The sequence below is a fragment of the Cervus elaphus genome, chromosome 16 (genome assembly GCF_910594005.1).
Source record: "Cervus elaphus chromosome 16, mCerEla1.1, whole genome shotgun sequence".
NCBI classification, from domain to species: Eukaryota; Metazoa; Chordata; class Mammalia; order Artiodactyla; family Cervidae; genus Cervus; species Cervus elaphus.
The window spans coordinates 17,068,299-17,092,433 of record NC_057830.1 but is presented as its reverse complement, the minus strand read 5'-3'; the positions used below and the strand labels follow the sequence as shown (position 1 = coordinate 17,092,433).

At 40.7% G+C, this 24,135-nt stretch overlaps 1 pseudogene; it reads left to right on the top strand.

The window, feature by feature from the left end:
* Positions 1-20,672: 20,672 nt before the first annotated feature.
* Positions 20,673-21,541, top strand: LOC122672992 (annotated as a pseudogene).
* Positions 21,542-24,135: the final 2,594 nt, after the last annotated feature.

The window sequence follows — 24,135 nt, the reverse complement described above, 5'->3', positions numbered from 1 at the left end:
CAGGACTTTTCAGGTAAAGACAATAATAAACTTATCAAACAAGCAAAAAGAAAGAATGGGACCATAATGCCATCTGCAACAACATGGATGGACCTAGAGATTATCATACTAAGTAAATCAGACAAAGACAAATATCATATGGTATCACTTACAGTGGAATCTAAAAAAAGATACAAATGAATATATCTGCAAAATAGAGACAGACTTACAGACTTTGAAAGCAAATTTATGGTTAACAAAAGGGAAATGTTGAGGGGAGGGATAAAGTAGGAGTTTGGGAATAACACATATACATTCCTACATATAAAATAGATCATCAACAAGGACCTACTGTATGGCACAGGAAACTCTCCTCAATATTCTATTAACACCCACATGGGAAAAGAATCTGAAAAAAGAATGGATATCTGTATGTGTATAACTGAATCAGTTGTATACCTGAAACTAATGCAACATTGTAAGTCAACTATACTGCAATATAAAATAAAAATTTAAATTTAAAAAATGGGACCAAATGAGGTGAATCTGAGAGATTATACAAGGTCTTAACAATAAGGCAGAGGAGATTAGACTTGGTATGCAGGCAGGGATCATGGTAGGTGTTTGACAGAAAAAGAAGGAAAGGGCTTTCCTGGTGGTCCAGTGGTTAAGAATCTGCCTTGCAATGCAAGGGACACCAGTTTGATCCCTGGTCCTGGAAGATCCTACATGCCACAGTGCAACTAAGCCTATGCACCACAGCTACTGAACTGGAGCCCTAGAGCCCACAAGCTGTAACTACTGAAGCCCATGCACCCTAGAGCCTGTGCCCTGCCACAAGAGAAGCCCTCACACCACAACTAGAGAGTAGCTCCCACTCTCCACCCCTAGAGAAAGTTTGTGCAATAGCAAAGTCCCAGCACATCCACAAAAAAAAAAAATTAAAATTAAACAAATAAATAAATTTTTAAAAAAGAAGGAAAACAATAGTTTAGCTATGTATCTCCCACAGAAGATGAGACTCTCCCTGAACTACAAAGAAGATAAAAGAGGGGATAATGCTTATTCTCCCTACAAAAAGCATCCTTCGTTTTTCTAAAGGACTTATCTCACTGGATATTTTGAGACTTTTTGTTGTTAGGGTACTATTCAATACAGAAATTTAGAAAATATAGACAAGCAAAATAAAAAACAAAAGTCTCCCAAAACTTCATGTACAAAATAAGCATTAAGACATTTATATACATGCTTCCAAATTATTTATAGTATGTATTAATTAAAATTGATATATGCTATACAAATACGGTTCTTCTCACTTAGCAATATGTTTTCCATTGGTTGCTTTTCAGTGGTAAATTCCTCCATTATATTTAAAATATTATTTGATTCAAAAACCTGAGATTACATGTATCTTTTTTAGAATTTCATTCCACAGCTCAGATCAACATTTTCCTAAATTTGTTCTATAGAACACTTAGTTACAAGATATTCTGTCCCAAATAATAGTTATATTTAGGAGAGGCTTCATCCCTTGTGAAAATGAAAGGTTTTTAGGTGTCCTACAATGAGCTGATCAAAGTTAAATGAAGTTTGCTCCAAGAAATACCTTCTCAATGAAAATTCATCAATATTGATATAATTCTAACTGAAATTAATGTATTCAGAAAGAGAGTTCAACACATGGTCCTAGTCAAAATATCCTATAACCCAAAGAAGTTATCAAAAGAAAGCCCACTTTTGTAACAGTAGTGATCACCCCATTACTCAGTGAGGCCAGTACTGGCCATAGGGCTACTTTACAAGGACTCAGACACCAGAATTCAGGCATCTACTTGAGGTTGCTGATGAAATTAAGATCCCTTTCAACCCTGAGACTCCATGAATTCTGAGCATTTAAAAAAACCTTTCAGATCCACTTAGTTGCCAGCCTCAACGTAAGCTATTTCCCCTCTGCAAGTTTCACGATCTACAAAATGAAGGATCTTTGTGTGAAGTCAAGGCTGCCATTCAACTGTGGGCCATAATCTGGATCCCCTTGGGGTCACTTCCTACAATAAGATACTCATACCCCCTTAGTATCCTAACTTTTACATCCTCAATGAGGATGTCTTTTCTTTCTCTGTTGAGGAAAAAACGGTATAAGTAAACAATATCATCAAGAATTGCTCATATGTGCACACAGACCATACACCAAACAGCTGGAAAACAAAGAAAGTAGGTGAAAGGCGAAGTTGCTTTGCTGAATGGATATTAGAGGTTGGCGTACAAATCCACAGGGAGGATGAAAGCTTCACTAACACTAGTACTTGCTCTGAAAAATCTGTTCACAGAACTTCCATCTCAGCAGCCCAGCCTCCCGTCCCCCAGCTGGTTTCTTCTGAAAGGCCTAGAGGCAAAGATATAGTTTTTCTCCCTCTCTCTCCTTTTTTCCAGGAATACAAATAGAAGTGATTCTTCTAAATGTTTTTAAGAGACTAAGGCTCAATCAGAAAGAGATCTTCAGGAAAAAAAAGCTTGAAGCAGCTTCAAAGCAGCCCTTGGACCCCACACGATTTGGCTTCTCTGAACCCTGGGAGGGGTCTTGCTATTTTGTGTGCTCCTCAGAGCCCAGAGAAACCAATTTTGTGCCCCTCTTTCTTCCTGATGTTGAACAAGAATACAGGAATCTCAAGGGGGGTTTATCTGGGCTATACTGCAATGTGGAATAAAATAGCTTTGAATGGTAGTCCTTTCTTGAGATGAACTTTCACTCACCTTCCAGGCAAAATATCAAAAAAAGACCAACAAAACCTTAATCTAATTAAGTCTGAGAGAGTTGATTCCCTGGCTGAACCTAACACCCCTGAAGAAGCTCTAAAACCCTCAGGGCTCCTCACTGGGTGCAGAATTAAGCCCATTGCTCGTGCTTGAATAAAATATACAAATTCAACCAAGCAGTCTAACATTTTGGGTGTTGTGCCTGAGGTCTAGTGTTCCTTTTGTCCTGTGTCTCTTTCCATAGAGGACAGTCACTTGAACCTACTCCAAAGTTGGCTGGCTCCATCACTATAAAATCCTTAAGTTCACCTTAAAGAATAGGCTTGTGCTGTTTATAGGGTCAAAGGCAGAGAATGGCCCCCCAAAGCCGCAAGAGTAAGTTACAAGGACTGTTCTTTTACTGTCTGGCTAATAAACAATTGTAACTTTAGCAGAATTTTATCAAAGACCTCAGCTGGTATAGAGGTTGTAAGGAAGATGATTTATAGTCCCACCCACCTGAAACTATTAGAGGTATGAAAATCTATTTTGTCCAGGACATTGAAAGTCCCATGTCCCAGGAAACCCCAGAATGCTAGGCAAACCAGGACATCGGCCAGCCTACATATCTACCAGAACAATTTACCAATTTACCAATGCCAAATTAGCTTGAGTCATTGCAAAACATCTTGTTTCCCTTATAATAACTTTTACAGACTTAAGCCCCCCCACCAAAAAACAACAACAACAACAACAACAACAATGAGATCTAGAGCCTTGCTACTCAAAATGTGGTCCACAGACCAATATGTGGTCCATAGATTCCCCAGAACTTACTAGAAATGCAGTCTAGGTCCCACCTCAAACCTATTGAATTAAGATATGCAATTCAGCAAGGTCTCCAAGTGAGACCTTGTCTCAGGCGCACCTTCACTGGGACAAACTAGCCTAAAGGAAGGTATCTCAGAGGGGGACTTTTAGCTCAGTCTTGAAGTCAGGAGGAGTGAGTCAGTAGAGGGCACAGCAGAGGCACAGAAGACAGCAACATGTTCACTCATTCACCAGGAGTCACTTGTTGTTTCTGGGGGTCAGGGGTGGACATAATCTGGAAGGCAAACTGGAGAGAGACCATGGAGGTCCTTGAACATAAGACTGCTTAGCCCTGTATCTTCCCTGTTCTCTCTCTTCTCAAGGCTCAGCTACCAAATTCTGTTTTATTTTCTAAAAGTTAGAACCGCTCCCTCCCCCTGACCTCTTCTGGCAGCAGCTGGACTCCTACAGTGCTAACTGAGAAAGCAGGTCCAGGAAGACCCTCCCCAAGGGATGCATTCAGGTTTAAGCTTTTCTATCTGGGAACCTTTGAACACTCAGAGTGCTGTGTCTGGTTTAGGGAACTCAGCCTCTGATGGGGGAAAGCAGAGGAGAGAGCCAGCAGTTAAAGGAATGCAGATCAGGATCTCTATTTCCAAATGAAAAGCTGGAAAAATGAGATGTTGTAAGCAGTTTCTCTTTCATTCAGAAACCATATGGAGTACTGGTTACTTAATTACTTTGTGCCTCAGTTTCTTAAGCCATACAGTGGGATAACCCTTGTACCTACCTCAGATTGAGCTCGTGAATTAATGTAAGCAAAGCTCTTAAAGCAGTACCTAGATCCTCCGAGGAGATCTATAGATGGTACTGCTTTGAATTTAACATAATGCAGGAGCTGAAGACATGACTTGCTGAGTAGGGAGCTAGGATGTGGCAGTTAGCCTCTGATTTAACCCCAAGGGGAATCTTCATAGGTCTTCATCTTCATAGATGCAGACATCTGCAAACACATTATTCTTTGCTACTTAAATGAACACCTAATAAAGAACAGTAATCAATCAAATACATGGTGAACTGAGACTTACGGGGTACATTAGTCAGGGGATGATCAGAGAAGCAGTCTGAGGATGAGTGATACAGAATAGGATTTATTACAGTGGTTAGACCTTAAGTTAAATAGTACAAAGCCACCACACTGTGCATTCCTAGCAAGGCTGGTCAATTTTGAAATTTCACCAAAAAAACTTAGCCCCTATACCGAAGCCCAGGAGCCTATTCAGAGGATTTCCTTTACTCTTTCCCTTTGGGGTATAACACACACTGCCCTTTGTATACCTCTGTAATAGAACCTGTGTCACTTGTGCTCCAACTATTGTGTCCACCTCCTTTCTGGACTCTGTAAGCTCCTTCTGGCCAAAATTTGTGATTCACCTCTTTTTATCTCCAGCTTCCGGCATAGTTCCTGTCATGTGTTAGGTCAAATCATGCAAAATCATTAATATTATACCATCTTCGGTTCACCAAAAAAAAAAAAAAAATCAGAATTTCATAAATTTCAGGGTATTCAGAGGCACCCGGCAAATGTTAACCAAGTAAGTGAACACAAGGCAACCACATACTCACAATTTCTGGTTAAGCATCAATGAAAGAAAGTACTTGATGGAAAGAGACGCCAGCTCCTTATTACATACTCAATTATCTCTATACCCTTGAATTTGGAAGTGCCAGTGAGTAAACCCTAACACATCAAATACACAAGTTTTGTAGCACTTTTGTGTTTCTAGAGCTTGGCAGTGTCTCCACACAGAAGATGAGTGATTCCCCAAGGGGTCAAATACACAGTTTTCTGTACCACTGTAGTGTTTTCAGAGGCTGGCAGTGTCTCCATGCAGCTAAGTGACAGACTCTGAGATGGATGAGATTAACTTCTGAGATGGCAAGTGTCCAAGACAGCTCAGTAAGCAGCTGCTGAACTCTGCCTGATTTTCAGTCCCAGCATCACGGGATAGCAAGGAGCTTCAGAGGTCACAGATCCCAACCATATATCACTTGGAAGTGAAAATTAGCAGATGCAAAATAACTATTTTAAAAATCAAGACATGCATCAGTAAAAGAGAGTTTGAGAAAAGGAAAGCAAGAAAGGAAGGAGATAGCTGATAGAAACTCTTTAGCACCAGGCAGTTGCACCTGCCAAATGCAGCCTTTGACCTCACTTCACCCAGCTATAAGAGGTCTAAAATTGTGAGGTTGTGGCAAGATCCCCCATCCAAATGGACCCCAGAAGCCACCATTTGAAGCTGCAGAGAGGTCTGCGCTGGTGGGTCAGGGAGAGGTTGTTCTGAACCTTTAAAAAGGACAAAGCTCCAGAGAAATGTTATCCTTGCAGATGTGCCTCTGCCTGGATCCAGCCCCACAATCCCCGGGGTCTGGGTCTCCTCTCATTTCTACTTCCTACTCCTCAGTCCTCAGGTCCCTTAACCATCACTCTCTTCTGCCCCTGGTTACATGGTGACTGGACTCTTCACCTCCATCCTGGGTCCTGCCTCTCACACCTTGCCGGGTTACGAGGACAGGGCAAGTGAGATTAGAAGAGCTGGTTATCTTATATAGGCTACATCACTTCAAATTCACAACAAAATGCTCAGAGGTAGGGATTATTAGCCTCCTCTAAAAGATGAAGTTAGGTAACCTGTCAAAATCCACAGAGCTAATAAAGGATGAAAGAGGAATAAAAATCCAGGTGTATCAGACTTCAAGTCCATATTCTTTTCAATACGCCACACTGTCTCTCTTTCCACGCTTCTTTTCCACTTTTTCTGGAGTCTCACGTGCATCTTCCTCAGAATTCGACAGTCCTTCTAACTCCTTCTTCAACCTACAATTCATCTCTTAAACTCCAGCAACTTCCCCTGCTCAGATATTGGCCAACTCACAATGCCTTTTAAGACAGATGAGCTGCCTACCATTCATAATTCACAAATGAAGGGAGGGCATACCTGACCTCACCTCTCTTGCCTCCCATGAGTCTCCACTTCTATAGGCAGGGTCCAAATATCTGATCATGGCATAAATGCCACTCACAATGTGGCCCCTACTGGTCCTGCTGGCCCCACTTCTCACCTGACCCTTCTATCTTTTCCTTTTTTCACCAGATTGCAACTACATTTAACCTCTTCCCCAAACACACCTACTCTAAGGTTAAGTAGCCAACAACTTGGCCTATAATACTTATTATAATAAGATGGAGAACATTTAAACAGAACTTATTATAATAAGATGGAGAACTTTTAACTATCTTGGTATCTCGTGCTAAAATTTTTCTTTGGGAAGAACCACCTTTATTGGGATGGCTTTCCAGGTGGCGTTAGTAGTAAAGAACCCATTGGCCAATGCAGGAGACATAAGAGATGCAGGTTTGATCCCTGGGTTGGGAAGATCCCATGGAGGAGGGCATGGCAACCCACTTCAGTATTCTTGCCTGGAGATCCCAGGACAGAGGAGCCTGGCGGGCTATAGTAGATGGGATCACAAAGAGTCAGACATAACTGAAATGACTTGGCATGCATGCAACTTTACTGGAAGAATTTCTTGATGACCCTCACTGGTGCAGAAGTTGAGGTTCTAGGGGCCCCAACTGAGGGTAGTTTGCAGGTTATGCTCTTCAGAAGTAGACGCTGATACAGAGTTTGAGACCCAAGAAATTTATTAGGACAAACCAATGTAGATCAATTGATGAATAAATCATAGTAGATCTACAAACTACATTGTGGAATATTATTCACCCATAAAAAGGAATGAAGTACTGATATATGGTATAACACAGATAACCTTGAAACCATTATGCTAAGTGAAAAGAAGCCAGTCACAAAAGGCCATATATTATATGATTCCATTTATATGAAAAAAATCTGTAACAGATAAATCTATATAGGCAGAAAGTACAAAGAGTTGCCAGAGGCTGGGGAAGGAGGTAATATGGAGTGACTGCTAACATGTATGGAGTTTCTTTTGGGGATCATGAAAATGTTCTGTAATTAGATAGTAACAATAGTTGCACAACTTTGTGAATATATTAAAAACCACTGAGTAGGACACTTTTAAAGAGTGACTATTACAATACATAAATTATACATCAACAAAACTAAACAATTTTTAAGGTAACTGTTAGGGATCCATATCTGTGAAAGGAAGGAGGAAGAAGCAGAACTTGGCGGAGGAAGAACCTGAACTGTGATGCAGGCCCAGCAAAGCCCCAGCTAACCAGACTGGGCGCTCTGGAGTGAGTGCTGCCCATTAGTGTCTCACATGAGGCCGAAATAGCACAGCCTTCATACCCCACTCAGTCACTGGATGTGGGTCACCCTGGGAAGGATGTGGCCTCAGGTAAGGTATCGTCCTGCTGCTGAAGCAGACCCTGCCGACATTGGGCAGCTGTCTGCTGACCCACTCGCTGGAGTTGAGCAACAAGACCTTCTTAGGAGGGGGTCTGAGTGTAAACATCCTGCAGGTCACTAGTGAAAGAATGTGATACTTGTTCCAGAAAGGAAAGAGAAAATGATAGGGGGGAAAAAAAAGGAGTGAGTGACACACAGCCAGTGAGATGGCAAAAAGCCCTATAGTGTGCAATGGGGTGTGCGTGTGTGTGTGTGTGTGTGTGTGTGTGTGTGTCTGTGTCTGTGTCTATGTCTGTGTTAGTCACTCAGACATGTCCGATTCTTTACCACCCCATGGACTGTAGCCCGCCAGGCTCCTCTGTCCATGGAATTCTCCAGACAAGAATACTGGAGTGGGTTGCCATTTCCTTCTCCAAGTGTGCAATGGTATTCCTCCTCATAACTCTTCATATTTTCACCTATGTGAAGGCACAGAGTATAGACCCTTAACCTTTTGCCAAACAAATAATTCCATTCTAACACTCTACCTTTCTGTTCTTATATTCTCATTTCTTCCAGAGACTCAGCTTTTTGAAGCACTTATTCAATTAAAATTTTTTGAAAGTTTTGTAGGACAGAAGCACATCTCTTTATTCTTTCTCTCCACAGACTTGCTAAAAGTCATTAACGCTGTGGCATAATTTATGAATTAGGGTCAACACTATGCTTAAAATTTATAAATAATGATGAACAAAGGAAGTGGTGAAGAAAAAACAAGACGAACTCTACCACCAAAACTAAGTTGGACTTATATCAGGAGTTTCATCCATGAGTTTTTCATGTAAAGCACACCTGGAAACACCACAAGAAAGACTATATTTCACATAATGCATCTGGTTAACACACGAGCAGTGGGAAAACCAGCAGGGAAAATGTAAACCCAGACATCTAATAATAACAACTTATTTTTGCAAAATTACTTTCTATATATCATCCCATTTAGTCCTCTCAACAACTCCCTAAAGAAGGAAGATCAGAATTATTATTATAATCATCATTTATAATTAAGTCAACTGACATTCAGAGTTTAAGTGATTGGCTTACGTTTACATAGCAATGGAGCAATGTTACCAGAACTTTACATAGAGTGAGTGACTCCAAAAGCAATACTCTTTGCACGACTATACCATTCTATAGCACAACTACCACCATCTCCTTACCCTCCCAGGCCAGAGAGGTAACCACAACTGGACAGAAAGAAACCTGTTCAGCAATTCAAATGCATTTCTCATAAGGCAACATCCATTTGAGGGTTAACTTTAGAGGAAGTTTTCCATTAACTAGTGTGACTTTCAACCAACAAACATGGGTGTCCCTAGTGGCTCAGATGGTAAAGAATCTGCCTGTAACGTGGGAGACTGGGTTCAATCTCTGGGTCAGAAAGATCCCCTGGAGAAGGAAATTGCAACCCACTCTAGTAGTCTTGTGTGGAGAATTCCACGGACAGAGAAGCCTGGCCAGCTACAGTCCATGGGGTGGCAAAGAGTCGGACATGACTGAGTGACTAACACACTCAACCAACAACCAGAATGAACAGAGCTACCTCAGAAATGTGAGGACTCATTTGTGTGTGGTGTTGAAAAAGTTAAACAATAAAACTGCAGACAAACAACCAGTGACCATTTCCAGTATGGCAGCAAGAGGAATTTTAGATAGCAAGACAGACGAAGAAAATATTGAATAAATTTCCATAGAATGCAGTAACATTCAATCCAGGACTTTTCCTTCCCAACAGAAGTCACTACAATAACATCAGGAAATCAAAGGTACTCACCGGCAGTGAGAGTGGACAAGGACAAAGTGATACACCCAGCACTGGTATGGATTGTGCAATTAGCAATGAAGAAGATACAATATTCCTTTACAAAAAAATATGTTTGAGAAACTATGTCTCAATCAAGTTAAATGGATTTCTTTACTCCAGGACTTCCCAGGAGGAAAAGAGATTATGCAGCAGTTTGAGAAATGGTGAATTCAAGCAATAATATACAGTTGGTGTCATTTATAACAACTGCAGAGAAAAATGAATCATTCTGGACAACTAGTTCAGGTAAGAAAAATACATGGCTTGTTTGCCTTCATTCTCCCTCCTGCCTCCATCGCAAGCAGAACTAATTAGTCACTGCACTCTGCCACTGATTACAGATACAGCCCCATAATCTTTAAAACAACACTCCAAGAAGCTGATACTAGTTAATCATAAATGAATTATCAGCTTTGAAGCAAAAAAGTCAGGCATAAACCAGCATGGGATGAAGAGACAGATTAGATACTCCTCAGAGTGCAACAGATGTCAAGGGTCCAGACCAGGAAGACCTGTTAGCTAACTCCCACAGGAAGAGGTAAGGGCCAGAAACCAGATCCCACTTGCCACTGTACCCCCAGCACCTAGTACAGGGCATGACATGGTAGACTCTATATATGTTTGGTGAATTAATGGATTAACACCAAAACCACATGGTAGTGATCATTTTACATAGTCTGTAGTACTACATAGTCTGTAGTTATATATGTATATTAGCCATTAGGAAAATGTATAAAATTGTTCCTTATTATGGGTCCAGTTTCTTTCTCAGCTATTCTTTCTGCTATCCTTCTAAGGACCCTGATAAAGAACCCCATCCAGAATGGTTTAAGAAGCACCAAGAACCACAGACTGTAACACCAACAAATCCTGGTATGAATTCTGAATCTACATTTATTTGTTATATAAACGTGAGAAAATTACTTGACCTCTCCACTTGTCAGTGTCGTCAACTGTAAAAAGAGGATAATAATATCTACCTTGTAGGGTTGTTTTGAGAATTAGGGACTTATACAAAGCACCTAATACAGCTCCTGGATCTTTTTCTACTTATGCCTCTCCTTGTTTCCAAAAGGATTGAAAGTGGTTTTTAAAAAGTAACCTATGATCAACTAAATTAGTTTAAAATAAGTTAAAAAAAATTCAGAGCAAAGGGAAAACAAGTATAGTAAAAAACAGAGTAAAATTAGGAATGTGCCTACTTGCACACAGTAGGCATAAAGTAAAAACGGTGGTGGTAGTGGTAAGAGTTTGTATTGTTAGTCATCATTGCTGCTGTCATTATCTCTGCCTGGGGGATTCCAGTCATCCTTCAATTGTCAAGTAGAGACTAGCTCTACTAAATCACAAACATAATGTAAAACTTCAAAAGTTAAAACGCTGTGTCACTGGTACATGAATAGACCAATAGAACAAAACAAAATGGCCATATGAGATGTAGCATATGATAAAGTTGCATATGTATGTGCTTAAAGTTTATGATAAAGTTTAGTATATCATAAATTTGCCAGATTTTGAAAACCTCAGATATAGATGTATATAAACTGAAGCAACGAAACATTAAGAAATTTTCCAAGTTCACACAGCTAGTAAATTATATAATGGGGATTTGAATGTTGGCATTCTGATTCCAGAGATCACTTTATTAACCACTAAACAAGAATATTAATTTTAAAAGCCAAAGTTCAGACAAGTAAATATAATATTCTACCTTTGGTGTAAAAAAAAAGGGAGAAGAAAAAAATTATGTTTGCTTGTATATGCATTCAAAATTCTGAAAGGACACACAAGAAACTAATAGTCATATTTACTTTTGGATAGCATGGGGCTGGACAGAAGAGTAATGGGGGTTAGAGGAGATATATATACACACATATATATATACATACATACATATATATATATACCAGTTTATTTTAAAATATATGCATATATATTTGAACTATATGAATGTATAACCTGATCCAAAATTAAAATACAAAAACAGAAAGAAAATGCTCACCTGAGCAAACCTTTTCAGACCCTGTTCCAAACACAGTAAGCCCACCCCTCTTCCATGCTCCTGTATCACCTGTGCCTACATTTTTTCTGACACATACCATGTTGCACTGCCCTCATCTATGCTCCATTACCCTGGTCACCTAGACCCCGCCAAGCTCTGAGATCTTCTAAGGCAAGACTCTATTTCTTTCATTCTTATAGCCCCAGTACGTACTGCAGTCCCTGACGTGTGGCACATATCCAGCTCATGGGGAAGTGAAAGTAAGAAAAAGAGAAGAAAGAGGACAGACCGACCAGTCAACTTTGTGGTATTATCACTCTGGAAAGGAGAATCAACAGGGGGCCTCCATGTAAAAATGGAAAATCTGAAGAGGAAGTGAGGAGAGAGGAAAATACAGCAACCCTTGCAGAAAAGGTATAGCCAACCCAACTAAGGCAAAGGGGTAAAAGGGGTACTTTGGGCCAGTGCTAATCAAGGGTAAATGAAGAAGGTGACCCTCCAACTGAGAAAGAGATGAAGGGTGAAACCAACCCTGGAAGAGCAGAGAACGGAGCACAAGACTGAGGCCTAGAAGCAAGTACTTCCAACCACAAGAGACTCAGCTGAAGACTCTCTGGCCCTCTGATGACTGAAAAGAGGGCAGAGGACGTGTGAAAGATTCTCAATTTGTATATGCTGACCACACATTTGGTCTGTTGCTTTCTGTTCACTTAAACTTTTTGCATAGAGTACAGAGAACTCAGTGCTCTGTGGTGACCTAAATGGAAAGGAAATCCAAAAAAGAGAGGACATCTGTATATGTGTGGCTGATTCACTCTGCTCTACAGCAGAAACTGACAAAGCAGTGTAAAGCAATTATATACTCTGATAAAACAAAACAAACAAAAACAAAAAAACCTCTTTGTATGCATTCATCTGAGGGCTGAATGAAGATTCAGGAATTGAGTCAAGGATGTATTCTCCCCAGCAGAATAAATCTCAAATTTCACAGACAGCAGTCAGACCACTCCCACCCCTGCAAAACTGGGCTTCTGTGGATAACTGTGCATATCCTGAAACTATGATCCACAGAAATATTTAATTACTTGATTGTGTTAATCATCGAAACTGCACTTTTTTTTTTTTCCTCCAAGCCACTTGGCTTGCAGGATCTTAGTACCCCCACCAGAGACTGAACCTGGGTCCTGGCAAGGAAAATACAAACTCCTAACCACTGGACCACAAAAAGAATTCCCGCTATAAAATAGTCCTTATTTTAGATACAGGCACTTGGAATAGGTGGAAGTGACGTGAAACAATGTCTGCAGTTTCACAAAAATAACAAGGGCTTCCCTGGTGACTCAGTGGTGAAGAATCCACCTGCCAATGCAGGAGAGGCAGGTTCCATTCCTGGTCCAGGAAGATTCCACATGACGTGGAGCAACTAAGCCTCTGAACCACAACTATTGAGCCTGTGTTCTAGAGCCTGGGAGCCGCAACTACTGAATCCACCTGCCGCAACTATTAAAGCCCACATGCCTAGAGTTGGTGCTCTAGAAACCAAAGAAAAGCCCGTGCAGCAATGAAGACCCTAGCACAAAAGCAAATAAATAAATAAAATCATTCTTTAAATAAAATTAAATTTAAAAAAAAATAACAATTATTTGTAAAACAAGAAGCCTGGATTGTCCAAATGATAGACTTTAGGAAGGGAATGCACTTTATAAGGATTCTTCCCTTTAAGACACAAACCAATTAAATGAAAAACTAAATTCCTTCCTAAGTACAGGAAATGTTTGCAGAAGAAATTTTATTTCATTCCTTCAACCCTAACTGGCATTAGCAAATACTGCAAAGTAATGAAAGAGGTCATTAAGAAGGAACTAGAAACACCTTTCAACGCTATGAGAAAGGAAAAAAAAAAAAAAGACATCTTAATTATATTCTGCCACCTAGTGACAAAGGAAATTTAACATACTTGCTTAGCCAGTCTCTTGAGAACAGAGAGCAGCCCTCCACCACCTGGAGGCCAGAGCATGGTGTCCCACAAGCTTTTGGTGCACCGTCGTCTTCTCTGCTTCGCCCAGAACTTCAGGAGACATAGCAAATACCTCAACAGCCAAGGAAGCTGTTCAGTCTGGGGCTGACAGACATCACGCGGAGCCCAAAGGCCCAATCTCTGTCACTCAGCAGGGTCCACTTGTCCCTTTGCTACCTCCTGCCAGTTGCCAAGGGCTTCGAGGGGCAACAGCCGAAGGCTGAAAAAGACACGCTGAAATCGGCCATTTTCACCCTGGGGTTCCACCATCAGGAAGGAGAAGTGGAAATATTAGTCTATTATCTCCTCATGAAATGGCATAACTTTCACTCACAAATCTTCCTGCTCATACAAGACGCTGACACGAAAACTCCTATTCATTCCCAAATATGAACTGAAGGGACGTATGTTTTAAACGGGCATTCAGTACACGAGTGTACACGCTTTCTCTGAGAAGCTTTTCGGCTGCTGAGCTTCGTCCACTGAAGAGCGCCGGGTTTGGCACTGCGAGGCGGGCAGCCGGGGAGCTGTGGGCGGAGCCAGTAGCAATGTGGCCGCTCTGGCCCGCGCTCGGGACCATAGAGTTTCCGACCAGGTAACAGAATCTCAATGATTTTCTTCAGAGGGCCTCAGGTTCTCCTGCCATTTGGTTGTCTGTCTAGGTCCTTTTGCGGAAGACCATCGATGTTATAGCGGTAGCATTTAATAAGGAACTCGATCCTGTACAGAAACTTTTCGTGGGCAAAGCAATCAGCATTTAAGAACCGTCTTGGCCCAGAGGATCAGCAAAAGCTGGGGAGGGACTTTTCTGAGCTTTTACATGTTTAAAGTGAAGTAGACAGGAATATGTTGCCCAGCTGCAAAACTGAAGATCCCAAATTTGAAAACTTAAAAAAAAAATCCCTGTCCTGAAGAAGTAACATAAAGTTAATCTTGTTTGTTATGTATGGATTCATTGTACAACTGAGTAGTATCAGACTAAACTTGTAAAAACAAAAATGTGCATCCCAAGTTATTCGTATTAGATTTATTTCTATGCCCCATCTCACCACTTCCAAAAATAAAATTTCAAATTATAAATTAAAGCAGCCAAAACGCAAAAGGAGAAATGTAGTTGAGAGAAATTCCATGGTAAGAATCTTCTGGGAAGAACTTGTTACCAAAATACTATGATATTCCAGGACCTTACTGCTCACATTGTGGTCCCAAGACCAATAGTGTCAATATCTCCTGGAAACTTTTCAGAAATGCAGACTCTCAGGCCCTACCCCAGACCTGCTGGATCAGAATCTTCCAACAGGATTCCCAGATGACTTGCATGTACATGAAATTTTTGGAGCACTGATCTAGATTTCCCCCATGAAGACTGAGATACTTTTGAGCATCCTAGTATAGGCAATCTGAAAGAATGCTCAAACTACCGCACAATTGCACTCATCTCACACGCTAGTAAAGTAATGCTCAAAATTCTCCAAGCCAGGCTTCAGCAATACGTGAACCGTGAACTTCCAGATGTTCAAGCTGGTTTTAGAAAAGGCAGAGGAACCAGAGATCAAATTGCCAATATCCGCTGGATCATCGAAAAAGCAAGAGAGTTCCAGAAAAAAATCTATTTCTGCTTTATTGACTACGCCAAAGCCTTCGACTGTGTAGATCACAATAAACTGTGGAAAATTCTGAAGGAGATGGGAATACCAGACCACCTGACCTGCTTCTTGAGAAACCTGTATGCAGGTCAGGAAGCAACAGTTAGAACTGGACATGGAACAACAGGCTAGTTCCAAATAGGAAAAGGAGTACGTCAAGGCTGTATATTTTCACCCTGCTTATTTAACTTATATGCAGAGTACATCATGAGAAATGCTAGGCTGAAAGAAGCACAAGCTGGAATCAAGATTGCCGTGAGAAATATCAGTAACCTCAGATATGCAGATGACACCACCCTTATGGCAGAAAGTGAAGATGAACTAAAAAGTCTCTTGATGAAAGTGAAAGAGGAGAGTGAAAAAGTTGGCTTAAAGCTCAACATTCAGAAAACTAAGATCATGGCACCTGGTCCCATCACCTCTCAGGAAATAGATGCGGAGACAGTGGAAACAGTGTCAGACTTTATTTTGGGGGGCTCCAAAATCACTGCAGATGGTGATTGCAGCCAAGAAATTAAAAGACGCTCACTCCTTGGAAGGAAAGTTATGACCAACCTAGATAGCATATTAAAAAGCAGAGACATTACTTTGCCAACAAAGGTCCATCTGGTCAAGGCTATGGTTTTTCCAGTGGTCATGTATGGATGTGAGAGTTGGACTGTGAAGAAAGCTGAGCACCGAAAAATTGATGCTTTTGAACTGTGGTGTTGGAGAAGACTCTTGAGAGTCCCTTGGACTGCAAGGAGATCCAACCAGTCCATCCTAAAGGAGATCAGTCCTGGGTGTTCATTGGAAGGACTGATGCTGAAGCTGAAACTCCAGTACTTTGTCCACCTCGTGCAAAGAGTTGACTTATTGGAAAAGACCCTGATGCTGGGAGTGATTGGGGGCAGGAGGAGAAGGGGACGACAGAGGATGGGATGGCTGGATGGCATCACAGACTCATTGGGCATGAGTTTGAGTAAACTCCGGGAGCTGGTGATGGACAGGGAGGCCTGGAGTGCTGCGATCCATGGGGTCGCAAAGAGTCGGACACGACTGAGCGACTGAACTGAGTATACAAAGTAAATCAGGAAAAAAGGTAAGCATGATTAGTTGCTCAATGGGAAGCCAAGCATTTTAAGAAATTTATCCTATGGAACCTTAAGAATCAAGTATATAATGACCCAATGGAAAGTGTTCTCAATGTCTTTTTTTTTCCTTTGGTGCCAAATGTTGCAGCAAACAGAATGTGGTTGTATCTTATAAATTATTAATAGTAAAAGCTGAAGGTGTAGTACCAAAGCCTCAGTGAAGTCAGTTCTAAAGTGGGGCTAAACTAATAATCTAAGTCAGAGGTCAGCAAACTTTGTGACCAGACTTGTAAATAGTTTTATTAGAGCACAACCATCCTCATTCAATTTCCATTTGAAAAGACACTGATGTTGGGAAAGATTGAGGGCAGGAGGAGAAGGGGAGGACAGAGGACAAGATGGTTGGATGTCATCACCAACTCAATGGACATGAGTTTGGGTAAACTCCGGGAGTTGGTGATCGACAGGGAGGCCTGGCGTGCTGCGATTCATGGGTTCGCAAAGAGTCGGACAAACTGAACTGATAAATGCTTTTACACTATAATGGCTGAGGTAAGTATTTGCAATAGAGACCATATGGTCTACAAAGCCTAAAATATCTACTATCTGCCATTTACAGAAAAACAGATTGCCAACTTGTGCTCTATATGATTACCCTGGGGAGAATACAGCTTTCAGTCTTCCCAAGAATATCACTTCTCCTAGCCAACTTCTGATAGGAATTAGAAATTGTACAGTAATGAGGGCATAAGAATTAATTTGAGGGGTTGGTGGCTGATCAACTGACATTCAAAAAAAAAAAACCCACACTTGTAAAGTTTTCTAATTCCCATGGTATAAATTACAGTTCCTCAGCTTCAGCACTGTTGACATTTTGTGCTAGATAATTCCCAGGTGACACAATGGTAAAGAATCCGTCTGCCAATGCAGGAAACACAAGAGGCTCAGGTTCGATCCCTGGGTTGGGAAGATCCCCTGGAGGAGGGAATAGCAATCCACTCCAGTATTCTTGCCTGGAAAATCCCATTGACAGTGGAGCCTGGCAGGCTACAGATCATAGGGTCACAAAGAGTCAAACACGACTGAAGTGACTTAGCACAGGCACCAGTATTCTTGCCTGGAAAACTCCAGAAACAGAGGAGCCTGGTGGGCTACAGTCCATGGGGGCGCAAAGAGTCGGACGTGACCTACCGACTGAACACACAAATACTTTGTTGGCTGCAAGAGTGGGTGTGGGTGGGGCTGTCTTTAGCATTTTAGGATATTGAACAGCATCCCTGGCTTCTACCCACTAGATGTCAGTAGCAATCCCCAAGTTGTGACAACAATGTCTAGAGATTGCCAGGTGTCCCCAAGGGGCGAAATCACTCTCACAGAACCACTGGTGTTAATACTCTTGCTCTGACCAATTTCAAGCTACCGACTTGACACCACCGACCATGGATGTGGGAAGAGATGTGTACGGTCTCACAAACCAGAGAGAACCATCGCCAGCATAACACTGTGTGAGACAATAGTTGGCACAGGTAGTGATGTCCTTGCCTTATTTTAAAAAATCGAGGTATCTAGGCAGGATTTCCATCGGATTCAAAAGTTATCCCTTTCCCACAGAAATGAATCTACTAGCAAAATTATTTTTTCTTCAGGAAGTGGCCTGGATCCTGCCACACAAAATTATGTCCCACAAAGCATGGTTGAGATTGTTTTGAAATAGAAAATATCCAAAGCAGATGTTAACAGTCACCCCAAGGCTTATTAAAAACTCTCAATAATATATCCCTGAATCATGTGACTTCCCAGTGGATTTGACTGAATGAACTAGCCCCAAGAAAATTAAATGACTGAACTGTTTATATGAACATGGGTCCAGTTTTATTGTAATTATTGTTTTTGTTTTGTTATTTATTTAAATAAATTTGGGGAAATATCTACTAATGAGAGTAACATTAACTTGAAATACTTGACATCAAAAGTACTGACAATGGTTTATTATTCAGAACCAATTACTGAGGCATTTTTATGGCCGTGACATTAAAGCCACATCATCAGCATCCAGGAGAACACTTACCCTCCTCTTCTGGGAGGGCAGGCATCCATATTTATCTACAGTTTGAGATTCATTAGGATGCAGGGCTATTTCTATCAATTCTGAATTCTTTAGGGATATTAGCATGCAGGTTTTGTAGAATCAGCAATAATGTAGTGTCTGTATTAAACTCATGATACTTAGAGTGACAGACCAATGGAACGTCACTAATAGTATTCTTGCCAGATTTCTGCACAAGAGCATTCTTCACAATGATCAGTGGGCTACCCCCTCTGCAATTTCCTTTCCTCTTCCTAGCTGTGGCCTCCCTGGGTTCCCTGGATGATTAAAGAGACCAAAAGCAATTTGACTCACAGAGTCATAAGAATTTTGTCAACTTTGTCATAGCCCTTAGTATCATGTGGTTGACAGTGTGACTGATTAAACCCATCTCTAAATTAAAGATGTACATATACATGCACACTGCACACATTGAATCATCTACAAATTTGAACTTCATCTTCAGGCTGGAGACACTACTTTTCGAGGGTCTCATTTGATTATTTCACCTTCTTGTGGGATCTTGATATCTTGTGACAATTGTTAACATCTGCTCCCAAGTATCGAAAAGTATCCAGGTGGATCTAGGTGCTCCCAACATCTTGGCATCAAGATATAACTTAAGTATTCACATCTTCTCCTACAGCAAGCAATGATAAATGAGATAAATACCAAAATCTATATATGAAATTTGGGGGAAAAGGAGAATCTCAGTTTAAATTAGTACAACTGCAAAAAATAGAGAAATCTAATTATCATACATGACCTTATATAGTGATTTTACATACATAAGATGTAAGAGCTATAAATGCACTGTAGGTTATGACTGCAAATCTTCCCCTTAATCTCGGTAAGGATAAGTCACCTCAAATCCATTGGCAATATCCTTTGTATACATTACCTCCAACAAATAATGTTGTAGATATCCCTAAAGCCCATTTGCTCTGCATATAAAATTCTGTCCTGGCGACCCAAACAAGAATTTTCCTAAAAATGAGACTAGAACAAAAACTGAGCAAAAATATAGCAAACCACGTGATTAAAAATGGAATTTTGAGGGCTAGAAGGTTTCTGTTTATAAAAAGCAAATGGCTTCTGTTTTGAGTGTACCTAGATTGAATTGTACTTGAGGAGTTAATGAAAAATGTTTAATAAGGATCAGAGGTCACCAACAATAACAGATTTTGGAAAAACAGCAAAATAAAACCTTTATCTAGAGCTTTAAAATAGATTTGAGAGGAATCATTAGCAGACTCTATCAAAAATCTAACACAAGTTCTACAAAATCTCAGGTAGCTATGATGTCTTCTAGATATCAGTTGAGATCTTTACTTCCACTCTCCCCATAATTATGTTCATTATAGATTCTCAAGTCCAAAGTCAAAGTCTTCCAGAATTATATTACTCAACCTTTTGAATGACTGTATCAGTCAGGATAGGATAGGTTTTATGGCGAAAACAACCCCCAAATTTCGGTGACTTAACAAACATTTATTTCTTATCCACGTGATCACAAGTGGGCTGGCAGGAGGTCTCAGCCCACCATAATCACTCACTCAGATGATAGAAGTTTCATCTCAACATGTGCTTCCATCATCTCCAGAGTAGTGAGAAGGGAACATGTAAACATCATGTAACCTCTTGAAGATTCCGTCTAGAACTGTCCCATGTCACTCCCATTTGCATTGCATTTGTCAAAGCAAATCTTTTTTTTTTTTTTTTTTTTGTCAAAGCAAATCTTATTGCTACATCCAATGTCATGGGGGGTGATGACTCAAAGAGGAACTGGAATAATGGTAAGCTGCCCTAATGACTACCACAGTAACAAGATGTATTTTAGGATATAAATGTCATGACTCTTTGAGTCACCTCTGACCTACTTCCCCCTTCAACTAGGCAGAATTCTGTGTTTGTATAAGGCAGACATAAGGACTTTATATCCCATAAATTCTCATAAACCTCACCCGAAGAACAATTCAAATTGAGCTTCCCACCCCACCCCACCCCACCCCACTCCCAGCCAGAACAGTACTGGTCCTGCAACTCTGTGGCAAGCCGAAGTGTCTGAACTCTGTTCTGCAGGATGGGGTTTGCTAAAGTTCTTGAGAACAAGGCTTACTTCAAGACATACCAAGTGAAGTTCAGAAGACAGCAAGAAGGCAAAACTGACTACTATGCTTGGAAACAACTGGTAATCCAAGATAAAAATAAGTACAGCACACCAAATATAGAATGATCGTTCGTGTAATGAACAGAGGTATCAGTTGTCAGACTGCTTACGCCCGTATAGAAGGAGACGTGATCATTTGTGCAGCTTATGCTCACGAACTCCCAAAGTGTGGGTGACGGTTGGCCTCACAAATTATGCTGTGCCACATTGTACTGGCCTGCTGCTGGCCTGCAGGCTTCTGAATAGGTTTGGTATGGACAGAATTTACGAAGACCAAGTCAAGGTGACTGGAGATGAATACAATGTGGAAAGCATTGATGGTCAACCTGGTACCTTCACCTGTTACTTCGATGCAGGACTTGCCAGGACTACTACTGGGAATAAAGCTTCTGGGGCCCTGAAGGTAGCTGTCAATGAAGGTTTGTCTATCCCTCACAGTACCAAATGGTTCCCTAGTTATGATTCAGAAAGCAAAGAATTCAGTGCTGAGGTACACCCAAAGCACATCATGGGGGACAATGCTGCAGATTACATGTATTATCTGATTGAAGAAGATGAGGATACTTATAAGAAACAATTCTCTCCATTCATGAAGAACAACATAACTCCATACATGATGGAGTTTTTTTTTTTTTTTGTAAAAAAGCTCATGCTGCAATACAAGAGAATCCAGTGTATCAGAAGCCTAAGAAAGAAGTTAAAAAGAAGAGGTGGAATCAGCCCAAAATGTCGCTTGCCCAGAAGAAAGATCAGGTAGCTCAGAAGAAGGCAAGCTTCCTTAGTGCTCAAATGGGCTGCCGAGAGTTAATAAACCAGACCACAATCTTCTATCAAGATTTTTCAGATAAAAACAATAATAAACTTACTGAACAAGCCAAAAAAAAAAAAAAAAACATTGAGCCCGTTAGATGCTCTATGAAACTCAACACTGAAGGGGAGGTTATTACTCAGGATCTTTGGGGCTTCAAGAGACAGAAATCCAATTCAAACTAGCATGGGCAAAAACATAACCAAATTCAAAAAGAGCTATGGCATACCAGGCTTCGAAGTGAGACTGGATTTCAGGGCTTCAATACTGTTAGTCTTCCTTCTCTCTGTCTTTCATCCCTGGTACTCTCCTTTATCAGAATATCTCAAGCTGACTTCTCCAAGCAAGGAAATGGAAGGGAAATACCACCCTAGGGAGCTGTAGTAGGCTCACAACCAGAAAGGAACCTAGGACTCTTCCTCACCAGCTCTACTTTGAAAGATCCTAGGAAAACCACTGAAGCTGCACTACAGCAAAGTTTGTGAATTTTCAGAGATTGCTCTGGCTGCTGTTTGGAGAATTTGTTGGATAGAAGCAAAAGTGGAAGCACCACATGACCTTGCTGGCCAACTATTTAATGAAATTCTCTCTTCGCTCACTTTCTGTGACAAGAAGCCTTATAGGTCTCTGATAGAGGCTAAAAAGCTTTTTAGACCGTTTCTGTTGTTATCACAGATCACCTCTTGGGTTCTTCATGAACTACAAACATTGGGGGCAGTAATCCAGAGTATTATTATTCTGAGCCTGGTGTTGGAACCCAAGTGGAAAAGTTTCACAGACTGATCCTGGGTATTTCTCTTTTCCATACTTAGATCCTAACCTTATAGTTACTTCTCTACTGAGCTTGCTGTTACTAATCTGCTCAAAAACAGCCACTGCTTTTACATTCCTTTATTTAAATAAAGACTTCTCAAGTTGTCCACAATACTCCTTTAGTTTACTTTTCCACAGTTTTTTCTCTCATTTTTACTACTCAAATGTAGGTTAGTACCTTTTCACAAAAGGCCCCAAAAAATTCAGATGTGTGCAGAGGGGAATGTGGTAGCCCCCCCTCACCTCCTCCACTTTCCTCTCCAGAGGTGATAAGTTTGGCAGTGAAACTGACCAGGACACTATGGTCCTTCCCCTCCCCCCAACCCCCATATCCTCCACCTGCCTTTTGTCTGTAGAAAAACTTTAAAGAATAAATTTAATCCGAGAAATGATAAAATGCAGAAACGAAGGGAAAGATATCAAATGGGACAAAATAATAATAGTTTATTCATTAAGCAAAGTCACGGACCTTTTATTCCTTCTCAGTGGCTATAGATGATATTCTAACCCATGTCCTTTGAGCTCTTTTGTAGATACCAAAATTGCCACCAGGTGGAAATTAAGTAGGCCAAAAAGTTTGCTTGGGTTTCCTCATAAGGTGTTATGGGAAAATCCAAACAAACATTTTGGCCAACCCAATGCATGATGACCAGACTGTAACCATGACATAAGTTGCTCCATCTTCCACAACTCTGAGAACAGATCTCAAAGAAATGGGAACAAACTGACCTTGGAACTAAAGATCACCTATACTTAAAATAATCAAGATGATGCTGATCAGACCACCGCATGACTAATTTCAAGGTGACTGTCAGAACTGACTATGCTATTCTGCACGCAGCCTGCTCCCTCCACCTCTGCGCCCCTGAAACTCGCCTTTAAAAGCTCTGGCCCGCTGATTGTCAGTGGGGAGTCAGCCTTCAGACATGAGTTCACCCTCTCCCCCGGTTGCTGGCCTCCAAAATAAAGCAAACTTTTCTTTCAAATAATCTTGCCTCTCAGACGCTGGCTTTTCAGAGGCAAGCAGCTGACCTGACTTTGTCTCCTTTCAATGCACTTATCCTATATATGTAAAAAGAAAATGTGGAAGTCTCTTTCTATAAATGTAACAGGAATTATATAATATGTATTATTTGGCCAACTGCCAAATACTCTAACATATATGGTATTGTTACTTAACATATACCTTACCTCATCATTTCAATATGTCCAGCTGCCTCATTCTTTTTAAGAACAAACTGGTACTCATAAGGTAGATGAAGTACAGTAAAGGTCCATGATCCTTTTAAATGCAGGTCTAGATTCCAAAACACTCTGGAAGCTGAAAGTTTTTGGAAAGTTGGCAGCAAAATCCTTTGGTGGTAAAACCTGACCTGAACCAACATGAAGCTTTTCAGTGTTTATGTATCTGACTTAATGAATATTCATAATTTTTATTGCAGAAATAATATTGTGTTTGATGAGGACATGTTGTCCCAGACCCTACTAGTGCTGTGACATAATAAATAACAAAAAGTTCTGAAATATGAAATGTCTTCCCCAAGAGTTTCAAATAAATGACCGTGATTCTGTAGCTTAGGAATTTGGGTCTGTGTATGTGTGTGTGTGTGTGTGTGTGTGTGTGTGTGTGTTTGCAGTTTTTTAAGAGAAGTTTATGAAACTTGTAAAATTTCCTACTGCTGCTAATTAACATTTATTGCCTGCTCATTATATGCCAAACACTGTTTCAATGTTTTCGGTAAACTAGTTAATGTC